General features: G+C 39.1%; 1 protein-coding gene across 3 annotated transcripts in view; it reads right to left on the bottom strand.

Moving 5' to 3' along the window:
• LOC145981988 (uncharacterized) overlaps nt 1-23,781 on the bottom strand; it is a 417,662-nt gene that overhangs the window by 140,482 nt on the left and 253,399 nt on the right. The window lies entirely within an intron of this gene.

Below are 23,781 nucleotides of genomic sequence, written 5' to 3'. Positions count from 1 at the left end.
GATACCCGGTGAGGTTCGGATTTCAATTTAAACTGTAGGTCCAGTCTCTACAGATTAGCCTATCTGTGCATAAAGAGGACTTTTATGTCCTTTGTATGTGTTTTTGTTATTTAGCGTATCTTTGCTTACACTTTTGGCTGGTCGCGATAATGGTGCTTGTTTGTAACGTCAGCAAGATGATGCACAAATCAAAATGTTGGAAATAAATAGTGCTGGTTTGTTAGTTTATGAGAGGTTCTCATTGTTACTGCACATTACCCAGAAAGTACTATGTTTTACGGGAATTTCTTCTTTCCTCTAATATATTTTGAGTATATTACAGATCTCTAGCTTGTACAGAGCATTCCCCGACATTCGCTGCGAGACTCGGCGTCAAGCGGCCCGGCATCAGCGCTTGTCTCTCCCGGTGAACGGGTCAGCGACACTCGGTAGAGTCGGCTATTAAAATTACAGTTTTCATATTGTGTACTAACCTTGACTACAGAAGGTGTTGAAAATGATGTCCCTCTGCTGCAACACATTCCTGGCATCTCCCAAGGAAATTGGCATTTACACGTGCAAGTTCGTCTACTGTAATTCTCCCGATTTCTCGTACAATACTCTCTCTTAACTCACGGATGGTGTTCGGATTGTCTTTGTATACTTTATTTCCCCGTTTTTCTTTCCACTTTTATTCAGAACTGACCCTGTTACTCTAAACTTTTTTACGAGGTGTAATATAAGCGACTGTCGCGAACCCGTTCACCGGGAAAGACAAGCGCCGATGCCGGGACGCTTTCCGCCGAGTCTCGTAGCGAATGTCAGGGAATGCTCTGTATATTAGTTTAGGTTAGGAGTTATAATGGTGTGCGTAATGTCAGCTATTTCAAACGCCAATTCATCCTCCCCCAGGCAATTAGTAGAATGTCCTGATATATCAAACTGGGATAAACCATTAAGATTAGGTACCACGTGTAATTTTCAACGAAAAATGCCGGCTCGACCAGGACTCGAACCCGGGTCTCTACAACTGAGCTACCGAGCCGGCTTGGATTCGCCTGACTTTTCGCTGTCGCTCGCTGTTTTACCTGTGTGGAATCGTCTCGGCTAGTGCTACCGCAACGGGATGTTGCCCTTGAGACACTGCAGACGTCGACGTTACCTGGTTCCTCCAGCGTACAGATGAAAATCCATATAATCTTAAATAATTTACATCTCAATGCTGTCCGTAATGAGAAAACTAATAATATAGTATGAATTGAAAAATGAGAAAAAGGTAAATGACAAGGGATACTGGCCGCGGTGGCTCAGTCGGTAACGCGTCTGACTACCATGCTCAAGGTCCCGGGTTCGATCCCCGGCCGGTTCATATCCGGGAACTTTTCTAACGGTGGAAGCGGCCCCGGCGCCCACCCAGCGTCGAATAACATGGGTACCTGGGGGAAACCCTGGGGGGTAAAGGCGGTCAGGGGCGTGATGCTGATCACATCACCCCCACTCACGACCGGATCAAGAAAGTGTGGGGCGTTACCCCCACACCCCCTATACGCCTTCATGGCGTGGTGCTATGCACAGGGGAACACTTTACCTTTTTTTTACAAGGGATACTACAGCATAGGGGTAAAAAAAAGCGATGATACGGTATGTCAGACACACGGGTTCTGGTCATGCTTGTCCCTTCATCCATTTAGTTATTCGTCATAGTCATCATCGTCCCGAGTGAACAAAGGCATGGGCGTCGCCAGAAATTTTTGCGGGGGGGGGGGGGGCAATGATAGAACTTGAATACTGCAGATCGAAATAATAACAACAATAATAAAAACAGATAAATTAAAATTATAATTGTTATTATAGAATAATATTATAAATTAATAAAAATAAACCAGTCTTCGAAATTATAATTATTACTTTAAAAAGGGGAAAACTACTCGATCCAACAGATATGAGTGAATATTCAGTTATCTCTTTTCTTTTTCCTTTTTCACCTTTCCTACAGTTAGTGTAGTGAAATTCACAGTCATTGCATTTTTATATTAACTTTTGCATACCTCCTTCAAGAAAGGCTATAAAAGAAAATTTTACTCACAAAGTCTCTGCTGTGTGACCTCTCACCTAAAACTGTATTTTTTGGAATTTTAAAAATTGTGGAACCATTTTTTTTGGATTAAATGGTACAATATGGAAATATATCCTGGTTTCTATATTTTGTATTCATTTTTTCCACCTAATGCAGTTTTTACTTTGGTTATTCTGTTCGAATACGAACTGACTGTCGTGAACTAAAAAAATAACAAGCTTACTGCTCTTCTTGTAACTTGAAATGAATTATGTCAATTTTCAGGGGGGTTGACGCTCCCGTTCGACCCTCCCTCCCGACGCCCATGAACAAAGGCGTAGAAAAGTGACGTAAATAACCTATATAAAAGTTCCCCGTGCATATAGCACCGTGCTATGAAGGCACATTTAGGAGTAGGGCCCCACACATTCTCGATCTCGGCCATTTTGAAGGTGATGTAATCAGCCGCTTTATGCGGGGCAAGGCCGGAAAATTTTCAACCGTACATCACTTACCTCGTGAATCGAACCCAGGTTTACCGCGTGGCAGTCAGACGCCCTACTAACTATACTCTGTCTCACCTATCTCTGGAGCAAGCTAACAAAAACAAGTCTCTGCGCAAGTAGTGACGCGAGACAGCTCCATTGAGAACGTCAGAGTGAACGGGATTGCGTGGAGGGGGTCATCGACTACAGTTACCAGCAGCAGAAGCGTGTACTGCTTCGCTCTGCCCACTCGATTCCATACCCTTCTCTGACGCTATGCCCCGCCTTGTTCCAGAGATAACCGGGACAGCAGGAGCGTATATTCTGGGCTAGTTAGGCTATGTGTGAAGCCTGAAGTCTAGAGAAAAAAATACAGGAGAAAAATCGATCAGAAATTATAAATACAATTATTCATATCAGTGAGATGACGATGGTGATACTGGATTTGGCAACCTGATTTCTTATGAGTTGGCAACCTGATTACCTATGAGTTGGCAACCTGATTACCTATGAGTTGGCAACCTGATTTCCTATGAGTTGGCAACCTGATTTCTTATGAGTTGGCAACCTGATTTCCTATGAGTTGGCAACCTGATCTCCTATGATTTGGCAACCTGATCTCCTATAAGTTGGCAACCTGATTTCTTATGAGTTGGCAACCTGATTTCCTATGAGTTGGCAACCTGATTACCTATGAGTTGGCAACCTGATCTGCTATGAGTTGGCAACCTGATCTCCTATGAGTTGGCAACCAGATTTCCTATGAGTTGGCAACCTGATTTCTTAAGAGTTGGTAAATGTATTTCTATTCATAGCCTAGAACCACGTGATATAGTGAGATAACCCAGATCTTGGCCTCAGTATACGCCACTGCGCGACAGAGTATAGACCCCCCCCCCGGTTCTAAAATAACCTATATATAAAGAAAGATTCTAAAATAACCTATATATAAAGAAAGAATGAAAACAAAATGAACTCATACGGAGAAACTTAAGATGACGGGAGAAGGCAGAGAGGAAGGGGACTCACCTGATTGTATCCCCTCTGAAGTCGCCTCTCAAGGTCGCACAGATGGAACAAACAAACGAGCACCGTTAGGACAGAGGTGTGACGCAACGCGCCTCTGGTGGAGGCAGCATGAAAGCCTGCGAGGGTTAACAAAGGAAGACTCCCTCTCCTCTCACCTGTCCTGGCGGGGCGAGATTTGTTTCGAAAGAGCAAAAATCGTGACGCTTGCAAGGATATCCGCAACGAAAGCTTTTATGGCGTTCGGTTTGGAAACCTCTTGGACTGGCGCATGTTTTATTGGAGTCCGCAGAATTTTTCTTCGTCTGTCTCTTACTCTTCCTTCTCCATACTCTTCTTTATCTCTTTAGTGATTAATCTGTTCTCCTGTTTCTCTCTTTCCGTATCTTCTTTCTGTCTCTTTATTGCTTCCGTTGTTGCGGAATCTTTCTTCCTATCGCTTTCTCTAGTGCTTCCTCTCCTTCTTTCCTATTTTTTCTTTCTTTTGATGTTCTGTTTCTCTTTCTCGCTCCATTGTTTCCTCTGTTACTCTGCTTTTCTTTCCTCTTTTTCTCTACATTTCTCTCTCTCTTTACTGTTTCCTCTGTTACTCTGCTTTTCTTTCCTCTTTTTCTCTACATTTCTCTCTCTTTATTGTTTCCTCTGTTACTCTGCTTTTCTTTCCTCCTTTTCTCTCTCTTTATTGTTTCCTCTGTTACTCTGCTTTTCTTTCCTCCTTTTCTCTCTCTTTATTGTTTCCTCTGTTACTCTGCTTTTCATTCCTCTTTTTCTCTACCTTTCTCTCTCTCTCTCTCTCTCTCGCTATTGTTTCCTCTGTTACTCTCCTTTTCTTTCCTCTTTATCTCTACCTTTCTCTCTCTCTATTGTTTCCTCTGTTTTTCTTTCTTTTTCTCTACCTTTGTCTCTATCTTTATTGTTTCCTCTGTTACTCTGCTTTTCTTTTACTCTTCCTTCTCCATGCTCTTCTTTATCTCTTAAGTGATTAATCTGTTCTGTTTCTCTCTTTCCGTATCTTCTTTCTGTCTCTTTATTGCTTCCGTTGTTGCGGAATCTTTCTTCCTATCGCTTTCTCTAGTGCTTCCTCTCCTTCTTTCCTATTTTTTTCTTTCTTTTGATGCTCTGTTTCTCTCTTTCTCGCTCCATTGTTTCCTCTGTTACTCTGCTTTTCTTTTACTCTTTTTCTCTACCTTTCTCTCTCTCTTTACTGTTTCCTCTGTTTCTGCTTTTCTTTCCTCTTTTCTCTACCTTTCTTACTCTCTTTATTGTTTCCTCTGTTACTCTGCTTTTCTTTCCTTTTTCCTCTACCTTTCTCTCTCTCTTTATTGTTTCCTCTGTTATTCTGCTTTTCTCTCTACCTTACTCTCTCTCTCTCTTTATTGTTTCCTCTGTTACTCTGCTTTTCTTTCCTCTTTTTCTCTACCTTTATTGCTTCCTTCGTTGTTCTGTTTCTTTCTTTCTTCCTTTTTCTCTATTCCTCTCTGTTACGCTGTTTCACCATATTTTTCTTTTTGCTATCTTTTTTGCTTCCTCTGTTAATCTGCTTCTTTCTCCCTCCTTTTCAATAACTCTTTCTCTCTTTAATGCTCCTTCTGTTTCTTTCTTTCCTTATCTCTCTCTCTCTCTCTCTCTCTATTGCATCTCTGTGCCTCAATTTTTTCTATCTCTCCCTTCCTTTATTGCTTCCATTTTTCCCTATTTTTAAAATATTTTCTTTATCTTCTGATTTTGTTTCGGTTTATTGTACCTCGCTTTTCTGCCACTTTTGGCCAATCGCAAGATGAGGACGAGTAATGATGTCGCTCATGCCCAGGCCAGGATTCTAACTCGGGACTCGAAGCGAGCTGTGTTAACCACTCCGCCACGGAGGTTGGCGTTCTGGCTCTCGACAAACACGATTTGATTTTTGTTATTTTGCGGCACTTTTATGCCCCTTTGGCTAATCGCGACGATGAGGACGAGTGATAAGAGGATGAAATTGATGCAGGGACACAAAGAACGTCCATGTCCAAGTCAGGATTCGAACCCGGGCGTCGCATCGCACTGTGCTAACCGCTCTGCACGACAAATCCTACAGCAATTTTACTCTCCTGCCTAAAAATTGCATTTATCTGTTTCCACCAGGTTAACGGAATTCTTATATTCACATCACCGCTGATTAACAGGGGATAGGGGAAGTATGTGAAGAAAGAAAAGGAAAAATCCTTGAAGCGACCACATATCTTGCACTGTCAGGAGCTTCACGACCAGATGATAAGCTGCCCTTCAAAGCGTTAGGAAGTCGATAACAGCGACGAGCTTCTTCACTTTGTCACCAATTAACGTGAAGGCGAGAATATATCGTGGAGTTTTTAAACGAAATAGTACGTATCTTGTACTGAAATCCGATAAACAAACAAATGAAGACTCCAGCGTAAAACACTTTGGGGTTCAGAGCAGTAGGAACAATTTATTCTCCTTGACGAAAAACACAAATTATATACGAGGTAAGTCCAGAAAGTGGCAGTGTCTACTCCTGACACAATCTGAAACAAGTCAGGTATTCTTGAACCTAGCCTATCGATTCTAACAATTATAAATAAGCAGCTTGTAATTCCGTGAACCAAGTTGAGAAGAATTGTATACTTTCGATTTAGGGTATGGAAGCAACAATTAGAAATACGTTGATTGTTGAGATGAAAATTTTGAAAACGTTCATGTGTCATCGCAAATTTTTATTCTGTAAAGTAGTTCAGGCTAAATAATCAGCATGTCGATTTTCAACTTTCTAGCTTCAAAACTTTGATAAAAACGTTAGATATGGCAACTATGTTATCTCTTATCATACCAAATGTGACACGTGTAATTTAAACAAAAGGAAACTGCGAGGCCAAAATAATTACATGTTTCTCGCAAAATATTCTGATGCAGCTGGCAACGCTAAATCGCTGTCCACGAAGCGTGAGGTTTTGCAATATGCAGTTGATAGGTTATGACATGCAGCAAGTGAGCCAGCATCCCTTTTTACCCACCTGCCAAAGAGCAAAACATTGCTACAGAGATTCATAAAACATTGCCCTGCATGCCCCCCCCCCCCTGGTTATTCAGCTCGTCAGAGGGGCGCTTTGGTAACAGCGTTAGTGCACGATGCAGTGACGTCAATCAATGAGAAAATGATGATGGTGATTCTGGAGTTGGCAACCAGACTTCCTATGAGTTGGCAACCTGATTACTTATGAGTTGGCAACAAGACTTCCTATGAGTTGGCAACCTGATTTCTCAGTGACAGTGAGATAGCTCAGACCTTGGACTCAGTATACGCTACTGATACAACGACATATTCTTTTTGGAAAATTCAGCTAACAACAATAGGCAAGGAGGATCAATGAAAATGTAATTTTACCAACAATAAATAAGTTTTCAAAATAATAACCTGCCACAACCGAGTATAAATTTAAGAGGAAGGGGAACCAACTGCAAATTACTAGGGTCAAACTTCTAGTTTCATGAAGATCTAATCAAACCGATATTATGAACAAACAGATTGTGACGGTCCCATGGATCCTCACGATATATGTTTATGAAAATCATTAATTTGTGTTAGAAAATACAATTACTATAAAGGTTTTCAAATATGATTATAGTCACTTTTGTACAATGTTGATTATTATGTGTTAAGTTATTAAATTTCGATAAGCGCTGTAGAAGTTACATAATATTTCAAACTTTGCTGTTGCTACAGTGACGAAAAATAACAAGCTTCTTAATATGGGTGATGGAAAACGAATACAGTGGATAAATGAACTACATCTTGCATTGTTCTATTTCTAATAACCACAGAAATACAGTGTTTTCAAAAGTTCTCGACTTCAAGAGGAGAAGAATCGAAACGAAGAATGAATATTTTAATCACTCAAATGTCTATTTCTTGTAGAGAAATTAGTGGACATAACAGAAACAACCCTTAGAAATGGGTTTTCAGAATGAATCCAACGTAACTCTATTAGTTAGGCAGTAGTTTATTTTAAAGGGTAAAAGTTTTTCAGCGAAAGATAATATTTCATCAGCGCAATTTCTTCGTTAGCGAAAGACCATTAGGAAGTGCAATACAGTGACATCTATTGTTCCGATTTTCGACAGCACATGTTTGCATTTAATTGCATTTCTATTAAATGTATGGATTTTCATACAAGGAAAATCCCGAGTGAAAGTATCATAAGGAACAACAGGGAAGAAGACACGGAGAAGTAGGATCAAATAAAGCAGTACCGATGGCTAGAAACCGCAAAGGATAGGCGGTGTGAGCCACTATAAAGCAACAACAATCATACAAGGAATTTGTGCTGCAGGGAATCACTAATTCATTTTCATCGTTGCGATTAGTTAATGTAAAAATATACACAGCAATAATTACAAAAAGAAGTGTCACAGTGATAGAAACAAATTGTTAATATCGCCAGCCTCAGTTGGGGAGTGACCTACGCGACGCGCTACGATGCCAGAGATCCCAGTCTCGAACCCTGGATTGTATGTATCACTGTGTTTGTCCAACCATCTCATCAGTTCTACATTCATCTTCATCCTCGCCATTAATTGAAGAGATAAAAAACAACATAAAATAACTCTAAACTCCTTGGCAAAACAGGCCTCTGAGATCCAGGGCCTGCCAATGCATGCCTAGCTCTATCATTGGGTGACATGTGGTCAGCGCATCGAGTCCCATCGCCGCTGTTTTCTGGCTTTTGAGACCGCTAAGTCTTACCTTCAGGGACTTCCTAAATTGTTCTCACAAAATCTGTCTATACCGATATATTAGAAGCTCCCAATGGGAATCGAACCGGAAACATCTCGCACCAAAAGCGAGAGAGAATAATTTTGCTACGCGGGATTTCCCAAGAGGTAGAAAAGTCAAATAAAATAACCGAGTGTTTAATATTATTCGTAGGAATTAAATTTATACATTAGTTGGTTGATTTGCACAGATGATCGGGACTGGACCTACAGTTTAAATTGGGATCCCAACCACTATGTGCTTCCATCGGATATCGAACCGGGACCTCTTGATTACAAGACGCGCCATTGGGGAGGCTTCATTTGCACATTTGTATTCGCACATGTATCAAAATAGGGTAGCTCACTACATTAGGGATGGTCGATATCAGATATCGCAATATATCGTCAAGAAATTATCGTCACAGACGATACGATATTTTTTCCGTATCGTGATATCTGCGATATATCGTCTCCGCAATATATATATATATATATATATATATATATATATATATATATATATATATCGGCAACATATCGTAAAGATATATCGCGGACACGATATATACGCCAAAATATCGTCTAGTTGATATCGCTTGGACGATATTTTCTCAATATCGTTATATGTCGTCTAGGAAATACATCGCCCAACACTACTCACTGCACATACTCGTACAAGGTGTTCCGCTTGGAATTATAACAAGAGAAAAATCGTAACATTGAAAGGGAAAAATTGGTTTTGATTTGGTGTTTCAAGTCCACTTTATCCACAGTAAGGCTAATCGGGACTGGACCTACAGTTTAAAGTGGGATCCGAATCAATATGTGACCACCGGGAATCGAACCCGGGAACTCTTTGATTGCAAGGCGACGACGCTACCACTGCGCCATCGCGGAGGCCTGACAGGGAAAGAGCTGTGACATTTTGCGCAAGCGCAGAGTTATAGAGTTATACATATGAGCCTCTTATAATGCAAGAAGTTTTGGAAATCAATCACAGGAATTAAAAAATATATAATAATTACCTTTATTATACCTCTACGCGGAATACCCGGTATAATTAAATACATAAGAATCTTTATTGTGTGTGAGGATGTATATCACAATTGCAAACTTCACACGCGAAAAAAGAAGCGTGTCTGTACTTAAAGGAGATTAAGAAAAAATAAAAACTTAGACATCGCCGCTTTAATCGTCATTATCTGGCACATTACCAAACCTGAGCGCCTGGCAACACTGATCTCGCATAGCTTCGCTGCCTCATGCCCAGCGCGACGGGAACAACGCCTCGCGATCTCTCGACACCACGCACACAGGGAACGTACGAAAAAGTTTTCGACGGATGGCCTGCAACGTCGGAATGTGCCTCTATTGATTCTCGCAGGGCACCAATCACCGAAAAGCTGCACGTATGTGCGCGCGCGCAAACACAATCCTAGAAAACGATAGCGACAGTCTATCTTGCTGTCTTCAACAACCTAGAGCCTTCGACGATTGATTGATGTTGATTGAATATCATATTGTACAGCCGAAGTAGAAAGTTATTGCACCCGAGTTCTGTATCCTGCTGCTGAACGTGACTGTACACAGGAACACGTACAATTACCAATTCCTTTTCTAAGTACCTCTCTTTAGCAGTTACACACCCTCCACGTGACCGCAGAATAACAAGTCCATAGAACCAAGTCTGGACTGTAGAGAGGATGTATGCGATCTTCGAAGTGAAAGTAGTCCTGAATGCTGTGTATGCGTATGCGCTCCTTGACTGGTCTCAGGGAGTGTCTTAATTAAGTAGTTTAGCTACATCTCAACATATGCCTCTGCCTCGAGCATGTTTCGCTCAAGAGTATGAATATAAATTTCGTACACCCCTATATCTTGCGATTATACAGAAGAAGGTTGCGATTATACAAAAGAAGAAGTATCTAAAGGGAACTTTGAACTCTTGAGGATTTGCTTTACATTGTTCTTGAGGGGTTCATATCCAAAAGTATCGCTACAATCTCGAGACACAATATTTTACTTGACATAAATTAGCTGTTCTTGTACGTATGATTGGTAATGCCTATATATTCTTGGAGATTCGTTACAATTTCTAGCATAGAATCAAAATAAACTTAGGCGTCGCCAGACTATTTTATGGGAGCGGTCAGGCCGGTTATATAAAACTTAATAGCAGAACTCGTAATAACAACCGTATAATTGAATTATGATATCCTTCAGGATACACTAGATCTTGCAAAACTTTTTCTTCCTCCCCCACCCCTCTAACTTTGTGACTTATGTGCCTTTTTCCGAACACCCTAGAAATCTTCTATTATACGAGGTGTAAAAAATATTACAATTATTATAACTTCCGAACCAATGTTACCATTTTCCTTACACTGTACATTTTAAATTCTTATTCAACTGTGTACAAGTTTCTGTGGAAAGATTATGAAGACAGTAGATATTGGATTTTATACTTATCAATATGTATTTAAGTATTTTCTGATGTTATATAACATAAAATGTGTTCTTGAAACTTGAAGGCGCCATTCTGAATGCACAAGAAAGAAGGATTCTATTAGATAACCAGAAAGTACGCTTTTATATTAACAGACTCATTCTCGTGACGTCACGGAATGATGTGAGGCCATTTGATTCTTGAGGGTCTTGGACAGACCTACAAGATTTGCTAATCTATCTTTATATATATATATATATATATATATATATATATATATATATATATATATATATATGGATGTGTGTGTGTGTGTGTGTGTGTGTGTGTTTGTTCCGGCAATAACTCTCGAACGCCTGGAGCAATTTCAACCAAACCTGCTACACGTATCACTTGCAATCTGGAAATAATATTTTTGGGGTAAGACACCCCTGGCACCACTAGGGGTGGGGTGGGAAGGGGTGACATGTAAAAATAATCGCGACCCCGTAAACTATTGATCCCACACTTATATCGGTCGTTTTACATGTCACACACCCCTAAGGGTGCCAGGGTGAGAAGGGGTGACGTAAAAATAATCGCGAACGACCGATATTAAATTCCGCACAAACAGACATCTGTGACTGTATGCAATTCCGCACAACGATAATGTTTCTCGGGTTGTCTAACATTCAGGCTGATATGACTGTGTGTTCCGAAAATGACCGATATTAGTGTGGAATCCATAGTTTTCGGGGTCGCTAAGATGGATAGTGACACTCCCAATGCCGTTCAACTCCAAGACACCCCTGGCACCCCTAGGGGTGGGAGTGGGAAGGGCGTGTGACATGTAAAACGACCGATATTAGTGTAGAATCCATAGTTTACGGGGTCGCTAAAATGACTAGTGACACTCCCAATGCCGTTCAACTCCAAGTTCATTTTGCACTACAGTTAGAATTCATTATTTTCCTGTCTAATAGAATATTGGGATAAATAAATACCCGGGCAACGCCGGATAATCAGCTACTTGATTATAAACATCAAGGCTTTACTTCATTCAACGGCGTAAGAACAAAACCAGCCGTTTCCACAAGGGTGTTGAGCAACAGCATCGAATCTCAAGGACTGTGGTGTATTATGACGTCATGATAAAGAGGCGGGGTGAAATTTTGAACGCCGCGGTGAACATGCGATTCTCGATAGCCTCGATCCAGAGGAGATTCACGTTTTCCGCTGCTTCCCCCCTTCGGCAAGAGGCTGGGATCTGTTTACATAGAAATCTGGAGACTGGGTCGATGGAACTCCATGCAAACAAAGTTGTTGGAAGAAGGAACGGATTGTTATGGGAGTCCTGTGGGATATGGTAACTAGGATTTTACTGTATTGCACACCTTGAACGAGGAGGTGAAGCAATGTAGGACAGTCTCCACAGTATTAGGTAACGTACGATAATACAGTGTTCCTAAAGTGACTCTTGATGAAAATTTTGGTTCATATGAAATCGATTATATCCAGCAGCCTCCTTCCAGGTCTTCTACTAAACACATAAGCGTGCGCAGACCCTCTGATTAAGGGGGGCAAAAGCAATGATGAAAGTTCATTCTGAGAAAGAAAAACCTACTCATTCCATTTCACTGTTTTATTGCATTGATGGGCACTAAACAGGTGCGTATATAGTGTGTGTCCGGACCAAAAATCACTCTATTAGAAGAATTCCCGCTTGCGTGTTACAAAGGTTCCCTGACTCCCCTTTATTTTCCATCTCTGTGGTTCAAAGTAATTTACGTATAAACATGATTTCGCACAGCAGATTCAAAACAACTACAAATATTTATTTTCATTTCCCAATTTATTTTTCCACCACATAGGTGTAACACAACTAAGCTAACGAATAAAATGAGTGAGTCTTAATAATAAGTAATTTGCTGGAGAACGAAGCGAGTCAAATTACATAAGAAATAAACCCGCCGTAGTTGCTTGGAACTTTCGTCGGCTTGAAAATACTTTATTTTCTAAAGAGAATAATATTGTTTAATAAATTTCTAAGTGAGAGCATTAGGAGGGGCAAATGGCCCCTTGCCCCCCCACCCCGTGCGCACGCCTATGACTCAGCACACAGGATGAGCAGTTCGTTAGTGCACCGGATTTGTAGTAAAAATAACAGGATTGTCGCAGTTGGGATCCCCACCATCGACAAATTGAAAATTGTTCAGTTAAAGATGAGAGAACTCTCGCAACGTAGTGACGAATGCACAAATAGCGAGGTAGATAAGGGAAGTCAATTAACACTGAAGCCTAATAATTAATATCTCTTCTCACTTACAGTCATGCACGTGAATTGCAGTACAGCAAGGCATCAGTACATAGCCCACAGCATTAGAGTTGCAAAATATTTTATTTTTACTTAAAATTTTTCCATATTTATTTTCTGCCATCTTAAAGGAATGGGCTTGTAGTTCTTCCAGTCAGTTCGTTTTATAGATGACAACCCTTAGCACCATCTTGCGGCGATTCGACAAAACATCTGTGTATCTAGCCCAACATTCGGGACCCAGGGGAAGCAGGATTCGAAAACGGGTCTACGTGACCTTGAACCATCCAATAATATGCCAGCTTCTATGCACGATACCTTCACTACGCCCTGTCCCAGCTAACTGTAGAGCAGGACCGCGCATATCATGTCTGTCAACCTGTAGTAGCACCATTTTGAATTCGAAAAATTCCTATGCCAGGATGATCTATGGGTTTTGTATAGTTTTGAACAACTTTAAAAAGTTTTGAATCCGATTCAGTTTTTCGTAATAACGAATTCAAAAATGCTACTACAGGTTGACGCCTCAGTAGCACTTTCACCAAATTCAACGGAAACGATGCCATTTCGTAGTCTAGGTTATGTATCGTTTTGAACAACCTTCAGAAAGTTTTGAATCCGAAGGACAACTTCAAAAATTCAAATTCAAAAATGCTACTATAGCAGCACTTGTTTTGAATTCGAAAAATTCCTATGCCAGGATCATCTATGGGTTTTGTATAGTTTTGAACAACCTTTAAAAAGTTTTGAATCCGATTCAGTTTTTCGTAATAACGAATTCAAAAATACTACTACAGGTTGACGCCTCAGTAGCACTTTCACCAAATTCAACGGAAACGATGCCATTTCGTAGTCTAGGTTATGTATCGTTTTGAACAACCTTCAGAAAGTTTTGAATCCGAAGGACAACTTCAAAAATTCAAATTCAAAAATGCTACTATAGCAGCACTTGTTTTGAATTCGAAAAATTCCTATGCCAGGATGATCTATGGGTTTTGTATAGTTTTGAACAACCTTTAAAAAGTTTTGAATCCGATTCAGTTTTTCGTAATAACGAATTCAAAGATGCTACTACAGGTTGACGCCTCAGTAGCACTTTAACCAAATTCAACGGAAACTATGCCATTTCGTAGTCTAGGTTATGTATCGTTTTGAACAACCTTCAGAAAGTTTTGAATCCGAAGGACAACTTCAAAAATTCAAACTCAAAAATGCTACTATAGCAGCACTTGTTTTGAATTCGAAAAATTCCTATGCCAGGATGATCTATGGGTTTTGTATAGTTTTGAACAACCTTTAAAAAGTTTTGAATCCGATTCAGTTTTTCGTAATAACGAATTCAAAAATGCTACTACAGGTTGACGCCTCAGTAGCACTTTCACCAAATTCAACGGAAACGATGCCATTTCGTAGTCTAGGTTATGTATCGTTTTGAACAACCTTCAGAAAGTTTTGAATCCGAAGGACAACTTCAAAAATTCAAATTAAAAAATGCTACCATAGCAGCACTTGTTTTGAATTCGAAAAATTCCTATGCCAGGATGATCTATGGGTTTTGTATAGTTTTGAACAACCTTTAAAAAGTTTTGAATCCGATTCAGTTTTTCGTAATAACGAATTCAAAAATGCTACTACAGGTTGACGCCTCAGTAGCACTTTCACCAAATTCAACGGAAACGATGTCATTTCGTAGTCTAGGTTATGTATCGTTTTGAACAACCTTCAGAAAGTTTTGAATCCGAAGGACAACTTCAAAAATTCAAATTCAAAAATGCTACCATAGCAGCACTTGTTTTGAATTCGAAAAATTCCTATGCCAGGATGATCTATGGGTTTTGTATAGTTTTGAACAACCTTTAAAAAGTTTTGAATCCGATTCAGTTTTTCGTAATAACGAATTCAAAAATACTACTACAGGTTGACGCCTCAGTAGCACTTTCACCAAATTCAACGGAAAGGATGCCATTTCGTAGTCTAGGTTATGTATCGTTTTGAACAAACTTCAGAAAGTTTTGAATCCGAAGGACAACTTCAAAATTTCAAATTCAAAAATGCTACTATAGCAGCACTTGTTTTGAATTCGAAAAATTCCTATGCCAGTATCATCTATGGGTTTTGTATAGTTTTGAACAACCTTTAAAAGTTTTGAATCCGATTCAATTTTTCGTATTAACGAATTCAAAAATGCTACTACAGGTTGACGCCTCAGTAGCACTTTCACCAAATTCAACGGAAACGATGCCATTTCGTAGTCTAGGTTATGTATCGTTTTGAACAACCTTCAGAAAGTTTTGAATCCGAAGGACAACTTCAAAAATTCAAACTCAAAAATGCTACTGTAGCAGCACTTGTTTTGAATTCGAAAAATTCCTATGCCAGGATGATCTATGGGTTTTGTATAGTTTTGAACAACCTTTAAAAAGTTTTGAATCCGATTCAGTTTTTCGTAATAACGAATTCAAAAATGCTACTACAGGTTGACGCCTCATTAGCACTTTCACCAAATTCAACGGAAACGATGCCATTTCGTAGTCTAGGTTATGTATCGTTTTGAACAACCTTCAGAAAGTTTTGAATCCGAAGGACAACTTCAAAAATTCAAATTCAAAAATGCTACTATAGCAGCACTTGTTTTGAATTCGAAAAATTCCTATGCCAGGATGATCTATGGGTTTTGTATAGTTTTGAACAACCTTTAAAAAGTTTTGAATCCGATTCAGTTTTTCGTAATAAGGAATTCAAAAATGCTACTACAGGTTGACGCCTCAGTACCACTTTCACCAAATTCAACGGAAACGATGCCATTTCGTAGTCTAGGTTATGTATCGTTTTGAACAACCTTCAGAAAGTTTTGAATCCGAAGGACAACTTCAAAAATTCAAATTCAAAAATGCTACCATAGCAGCACTTGTTTTGAATTCGAAAAATTCCTATGCCAGGATGATCTATGGGTTTTGTATAGTTTTGAACAACCTTTAAAAAGTTTTGCATCCGATTCAGTTTTTCGTAATAACTAATTCAAAAATGCTACTACAGGTTGACGCCTCAGTAGCACTTTCATCAAATTCAACGGAAACGATGCCATTTCGTAGTCTAGGTTATGTATCGTTTTGAACAACCTTCAGAAAGTTTTGAATCCGAAGGACAACTTCAAAAATTCAAATTCAAAGATTCTACTATAGCAACACTTGTTTTAATTTCGATAAATTCCTAAACGAATATGATCTATGGATTTTGTATTGTTTCGAGCAACCTTTGAAAGGTTTTGAATCCCAATCGCTTTTTCAAAATGACGAATTAAAAACGCTTCTTCAAATTTGCAACTCAGGATAAATTTCAACAAATTCTACCGTTGAATTTTCCATTTCTTAATACACTCAGGACTGTGCATATTACACTAGAAATTGTTTCATCTTAACACGTAATATTGATGTTGATAGTTCCTTAGAAAAGGGGCCACGCCTTATACTTTTGTGCGGATTGCAGGAGCGAAATACTGATAAAATAGTGTGGACAGACATAATGTTTATGAGTTTTACAAGCACGTATTCTCTGGCCCTCTTACTCTCATTCTCTCTCTCTTATTCTTTTTCTTTCGCGTTTTCTCTTTGCTGCTGCATCACTTCTTTTCCACCATTGTCCTCTGCTTGTAATCCAACCACATCGCGCTAAGACGCCAGGCGTCCCAGGTTCGAATCCTGTCCTGGGCATGGATGTTTGGAGTGTCCATTCATCAATTTCATCACATCATCACTCATCCCCATCTTCGCAAGTTAGCCAAAAGTGGCACAAATAGCGAAGCAAAATAAAGCAAATGAATCAATCAATCAATTGTATTACAGCCCTCTCTTCCGCTTTCACCGTTGTTCTAATGTTCTTGTTAACTGTCTCATTTTTAGTATCTCTATCCATTCCAATCTAGAAAGAAGTAGGGAAGGGACTCGATGTTGTCACCTGTTGTAAGGCAGCTTGTCTACCATTCCTATCTCTCCCGTTTCAATCTTCACATAATCTCCCTATTTCTCCCCCTCTTGAGTTTCCCTAGCTCCGGTCTCCGTGGCGGAATGCATAGCGCGTTTCTCGGTTTTGAATCCCGGCCTGGGAATAGGTGTCGCTTCAATCAATTTCATCTTATCATCACTCATCTTCATCTTCGCGATTAGCCATAAGTGGCAGAAAACCGAAACAAAATAAAATAAATCAAATGAAAGTATCCTAGCCTTCATTGTATCCCTGTCCACGTATTTCAGTTGCTCGCTGTGGACTTTTCTCTTTAAGTTATACTAGTATATTAGGTGAACCAAGCAAATTCCATTAATTGATATGAATGATTTGTATACTGGCTTTGAGTCCAGATGTAAAAGGTTTGTTAGTCCCCAAAATGCATTCTAGGGTGTACCAAGTTAGCATTTAGGGAACAGATTAGAGTATATTGTTAAATTCATGCGACAATTATGAAAAATAGGAAAATTTTCTTTACAAGTGCAAGTGACACCCAAGTTATACTATAGCCGTCCCTAGGAGAGGAGCAAGGTTTCACACTTCATGGATGGAAGCAAACGAGCAGCAAAACATTTTGAAATGTAATTTTAGCGTTTAGAATCTATTTTGTATTTATGCAACCCACCACAGGAAACGACCGCTCTGACTTAACTTCCAGGGGAGCGCGGCAGGGTTGCCACTAGCGTCACTTGGCACTCTTACTTGAGTTACATACAAAAGAGTAATGATATTTGCGATGTTGTAAGAATTACATATTTACAGTACTTATTAGAATCAACACTCTTGAATTTCAGTCCTCATTTATTTGAAATCCTTTGCATTGGTAAGTTTGTAAGTACTGTAAATACTACTTACAACATCACAAATAACATTATTCTTTTGATTTTAGCTCAGGTAAGACTGCCAAGTGACACTAGTGGCAACCCTGCCGCGTTCCCCTGGAAGTTATGTCAGAGCGGTTGTTCCCTGTGTTGGGTTGCATACATACAGGATAGATTTTAAGCGCTTGTAGCGCAGAAACTAAGAGCTTTCGAGGGAAAGTATATTAGGAAAAGTTACTTGTTTTTATGATATCTACCAGCACCCAAGCGTTGTTGAAGTTGTTTTGCGACACCCTGTAAATTAAATATAAAATTGATTTAACTTCTGATTTTCCTGTGTTCAGTACTGTCCTTCACTTCTCTAAGTTCTCTCGATCCATCCAAATAGGAGTAGCTACGTCTGTCCATTTTGAAGTGCTTCCGAGTTCTAATTTGAAGAAATCCTGCTTTCAAGAAGAATTACAAAACAACCCTTTTTCTAGCTCCACCTTTTAGTCTACAAGGAACGGACATGTTTCCATTTTCATACTGGTGCTAATGCAGGCCCAGACTGGCCCACCGGGACACCGCCAAAATCCTAGTACGCCCTCTCAATGCCTTTCCGAAAACACATTTTTGTCCCCACGTTTTTGTCAATTCCTGGCAATCGGCGCCCTGTTGAGAAAAATTGCCTCCGACCACTTGGCAGCCCCAGTCCGGCGCAGTGCTAATGCACGTGTTTCTGGAGAACAATTAACAACGCCTTGCAGTCACGGTAGCACGTAACACATTAACAGAATAACGACTTACCTTCTTCCGTTTGGAAACTGTTTTGGGGGAAATGTTTACTGGAATGTTTTCGATTCTGTATGATTGTATTGTCTGTCTCAAAACTATAAGTAACTATCGATCTAACAATACATCGCTGTTAACAATTGGGTCGTAATTTGAGCCGGAGTGGTGAACTATTGCGGTAGTGGTTTAGATTTGTCATCATTGGATATACTATATGAGTCAATAAGTTGAATTGTTCTACAACTCACACCTAGTATCAAAAAATAAAAGAGAAGTTTAACGCGGCAGTTGAAACCTTTCAACGCCTTTACATGAATGGCAATCACACTGTATTTTTGTCTCCAGGTCTGAAACTTCTATTTTAGGGATTTCTTTGTATTGGTATGTGCGCCCGCTCGTGTTCGTATTTTACCGTATATCTTCCTGCACTCTATGGAAATACAAAAATATCGTCCTGTTAATATTTACTACAATTGGTCCACTTTGCATGTCAAATGTACGCCTAAAAAGTATATCTGACTGTACTAAAGGAACGTGGAAAAATTCTATAGGCTGAATTGAATTAAGTAAATGTATCGAACAGAATGCAGTGGTCATTATTCAGCTGATTAGGAAGTACTTTCGTTTCTTGTTTTTCAAATTGCCTCGATACACTTATCGCCTTTAAAGAATGGTATCGAAGGTGTCGTTATTGAGATTGAACCCAAGATATGTTCTTAGTCTTAGGAATGTTAGGAATGTTTCTGTTAAGTTTTCTTTAAAACGTATTGTTGAATTCAAAGAACATCCTCTGTGGGATTTTAAAAACATTATTTTAGAAATTTCAGATTCTCGCCCGCAATAGCAGAATAAAAAGTTCGGTAGGGGAGACTGTTGTCCTATGGAACACATCTAATTTATATTTAAAGTGTATATTGTTTACAAACATTACCTTCTTCTTTAAAATAATTCAAAGCACTGTGAACATATTCTACAATATTGTGGTAGTTAGTTCACTTTATCTGTGCTCTTGTAAACATTTTTTAAAGAGATGAAAATTGTTTAAAATGGGTGTGTAATGGTGTAATATGAAGAAGTGTAGTTACAGGATATTACGTCGATTCAGTGCCGGATCTACAAGCCGCAAAACCCCGCAGTGCAAGGGGGGGGCGGAGACAAGCAAGCCTTTAGGGGGCACTCAGCCATTGTCATAGTGGAGGGTTAATATATGCATAGGCTATGGAAAAAATACAAACTTAGTTACTCAGGGTTACAGAAACGAATACAATATATACAGGTAAAAGAAAAGTTATATTCCCTGTGCATATAGCACCGTGCTATGAAGGCACATTTAGGGAATGTGGGCTCAGAGATTTTCGATGTCGGCCATCTTGGAGAGATGTGATCAGCACCACGCTGCGGTTGCCTTTACCCCCGGCCAGATTCCATTTGATTTGAGGTTGGGTGGGCCCGAGAGTCGCTTTATACGGGGACAAAGCCGGAAAAATTACGACCTTAGATCACCCACCCTTGGTCTCCCGCGTGGCAGTCAGACTAGAATCAAATCAGGCTAGAATTTTACGAGAAATGCAGAGGTGAAGGCTTCTTCAACATTTCATTAATCCGGAAAAAAATATGACTGCATGATTGTAACAAATGCATCATTTTCCAGGTGTGTAACCCCCTTCCCATTTAAAAAAAAAATTGAGTTGGGTGGGTGTGTGTAGGTGGGTGGAGGTAGGGGGTAACCTTTGGTAATATTTTGCGGGGGGGGAGGCAAGACTTGTAGATACCGCACTGCGTCGATTGCTTGATAAGATGTAAATTTGTTTCAGAAGACTATGCTGCAGGCCTTCTTTCCCTCAGTTTTTTTAAAAATAATTTTCCGAAAGTAAATACCGTACTTACACAATTCACACAAAAGATATTGTAGGAATTTTTAATACCTATGAAATTATATATATATTGTAACTTTTTGTATTCCATCACTAAGAAGAATTGATATTTTCCTCATTGTATGCATATATAAATGAATTCAAAGGTCACATACTTTTATCAGATAAATTATTTGCAGATAGGTATTTCTATTTCAATTTAATCGCCTGGTTCAGTCCCAATTAGATTGTTTTAACAAACTTCTGAGTATAGGCTCAGACGAGAACAAACACAAACAAGGAGAAGGGCCTCACCATACACAAGACGAAACGAGATTGTGACAAGTCTCGACTCGTCTCATCTCGATAATATTTCGAATAGGTTGTGCGTTTACTATCTGAGTAAGCTTGTAGGTGTGTGCCAGTAGTTTCCAAGACACACAGGTTTCTATTAATTGAAACCTCGCATGCACTATCTCTTTTATCTATAAATTAGGTGTGCTATTAATTCCATGTTAATTGCTTAAAATCTAGTTTTGTTATCACATGGAACACAAATTAACATCATTTAAAGTTAAATTCTAAAATCAAACTATAAACATTCAAAGTTAAATTCTAAAATCAAACTATAGGAAAAATAATATAAATCTGCTGATTAGACAAATGAATGGGACTGTTCCTGCAGGTCTGATGGTTAACCAGTTGCTGTGTGAAGGGCACTGAGATTCTTGGACTTGATAAAAAGAAACGGTTCTATTGATTTCTCTCATCTGATAAAGCTAGATTCATAGCATTGGCCCCGCTTTCACATTCAGCTGTAGATATTGTTACAATTTCGATTGGATTCACAAAGTCTTTGAGTGTGTTGGCAGTGTGATTTAGATTTTCTTTGTAAATGCGATAATATATAACATGTTTTCGCTTACATTAAACTTCACATTTTCACATAAAAGAGGTACTAACATGTCGCTATAAAACACACGTTGACGCTCATCTGAATGTTATGTATCTGCATTCAACACCAATATATCCAGAATATTATATATATATTTATTTTGTTCAGTGTCTTCAGGACATATATTACATAGTTTGTTACATATTTGCTGTTTTTTATGTCACAAACCAACTTTTACTGTAGTCGGCCCCCTTGGGGGATTATAGTTAGCAAATTGCACGACGACGTCAGAAGTACAGGGGTCCCGAGTTCGAATCCTGGACTGGGCATGGATGTTTATGAATGTCCATTCATCAATTTCATCTTATCATCTTCCATCTTCGCAATTAGCCAAAAACTGGCACAAAATGAAGTAAAATAAATCAAATAAAGAAATCAACTTTTACTCTAATTCCCAAATTAAAGTAAATAATTGGAGCTTTCTAATTCAATTAAGATATAAGATAACTTTATCAAACAAAAACCATAAGTTATCAAATGGTCTGCTCTTTAATTTTGGTTATCTTCAGTTTTAGTGCACAATTCACCCTTTTTCGAGATATTCTTTTTTTAAATTTTCAACGTTAAATCTTGGCGCCCTTTTTCAAGATGTCGTCGAAGTTACAGATTAGAGAGTTGTAAACTCTTCAAAATCGGATTCGTCACATTTTTTTTTACTATGGAGGCAGTTAGTTTCATTTCTGTTGCAATTAGTTGCCCAGACGACATTATTGGACTAAGTTGTAAGGTGCTTCACTCAATGTAGCATATACTATAGTATATATACTATGTAGTATTCGAAGTCAAAGGTCACATCATGTGAGCTTGTAAAGAAACTTAAATTTTTATATGTAAGACTATTTTTTAAGAAACCTATGCTCCCTTAGTTCCAAAATAAGCCCAAGATGAAAGTTACATCATAATTAGAAGAATAAATTTGACATTTTTTATGAAGTTGGCATCCCTGCTGCAGGAACACCGTGTATCATTGAGGGCTAAAATTTTACACATGTAAGATATTCCATGTCCTCTACCATACTACCAGATTTTATGAAAATCTTAGATGCTAGGGCTGGGAGTTGTGATGATTTGACACGCAGGAACCCTATTGTCAATATCTGTCTCCTTGTCATCATCCTTTAAAATATACGGCACCCACAACATTGTTTTGTATAGCAAGGCATTTCCTTTTGAAAAGTGCGTTAGTATAGTAGTAACTAAGGGTGCAACTGTAAACTTCGAATTTTGGCATAAGTTGCTTTCAGAATATAAAAAGCTAAAATTGCATTTCAAAATGTTTTGCTGCTCGTTTGCTTCCATCCATGAAGTGTGAAACCTTGCTCCTCTCCTAGGGACGGCTATAGTATAACTTGGGTGTCACTTGCACTTGTAAAGAAAATTTTCCTATTTTTCATAATTGTCGCATGAATTTAACAATATACTCTAATCTGTTCCCTAAATGCTAACTTGGTACACCCTAGAATGCATTTTGGGGACTAACAAACCTTTTACATCTGGACTCAAAGCCAGTATACAAATCATTCATATCAATTAATGGAATTTGCTTGGTTCACCTAATATACTAGTATAACTTAAAGAGAAAAGTCCACAGCGAGCAACTGAAATACGTGGACAGGGATACAATGAAGGCTAGGATACTTTCATTTGATTTATTTTATTTTGTTTCGGTTTTCTGCCACTTATGGCTAATCGCGAAGATGAAGATGAGTGATGATAAGATGAAATTGATTGAAGCGACACCTATTCCCAGGCCGGGATTCAAAACCGAGAAACGCGCTATGCATTCCGCCACGGAGACCGGAGCTAGGGAAACTCAAGAGGGGGAGAAATAGGGAGATTATGTGAAGATTGAAACGGGAGAGATAGGAATGGTAGACAAGCTGCCTTACAACAGGTGACAACATCGAGTCCCTTCCCTACTTCTTTCTAGATTGGAATGGATAGAGATACTAAAAATGAGACAGTTAACAAGAACATTAGAACAACGGTGAAAGCGGAAGAGAGGGCTGTAATACAATTGATTGATTGATTCATTTGCTTTATTTTGCTTCGCTATTTGTGCCACTTTTGGCTAACTTGCGAAGATGGGGATGAGTGATGATGTGATGAAATTGATGAATGGACACTCCAAACATCCATGCCCAGGACAGGATTCGAACCTGGGACGCCTGGCGTCTTAGCGCGATGTGGTTGGATTACAAGCAGAGGACAATGGTGGAAAAGAAGTGATGCAGCAGCAAAGAGAAAACGCGAAAGAAAAAGAATAAGAGAGAGAGAATGAGAGTAAGAGGGCCAGAGAATACGTGCTTGTAAAACTCATAAACATTATGTCTGTCCACACT

The sequence above is a fragment of the Lepisma saccharinum genome, chromosome 30 (genome assembly GCF_977018435.1).
Source record: "Lepisma saccharinum chromosome 30, izLepSacc3.1, whole genome shotgun sequence".
Classification (NCBI taxonomy): domain Eukaryota; kingdom Metazoa; phylum Arthropoda; class Insecta; order Zygentoma; family Lepismatidae; genus Lepisma; species Lepisma saccharinum.
The sequence above is the reverse complement of the archived record's forward strand: the minus strand, read 5'-3'. Positions and strand labels throughout refer to the sequence as shown.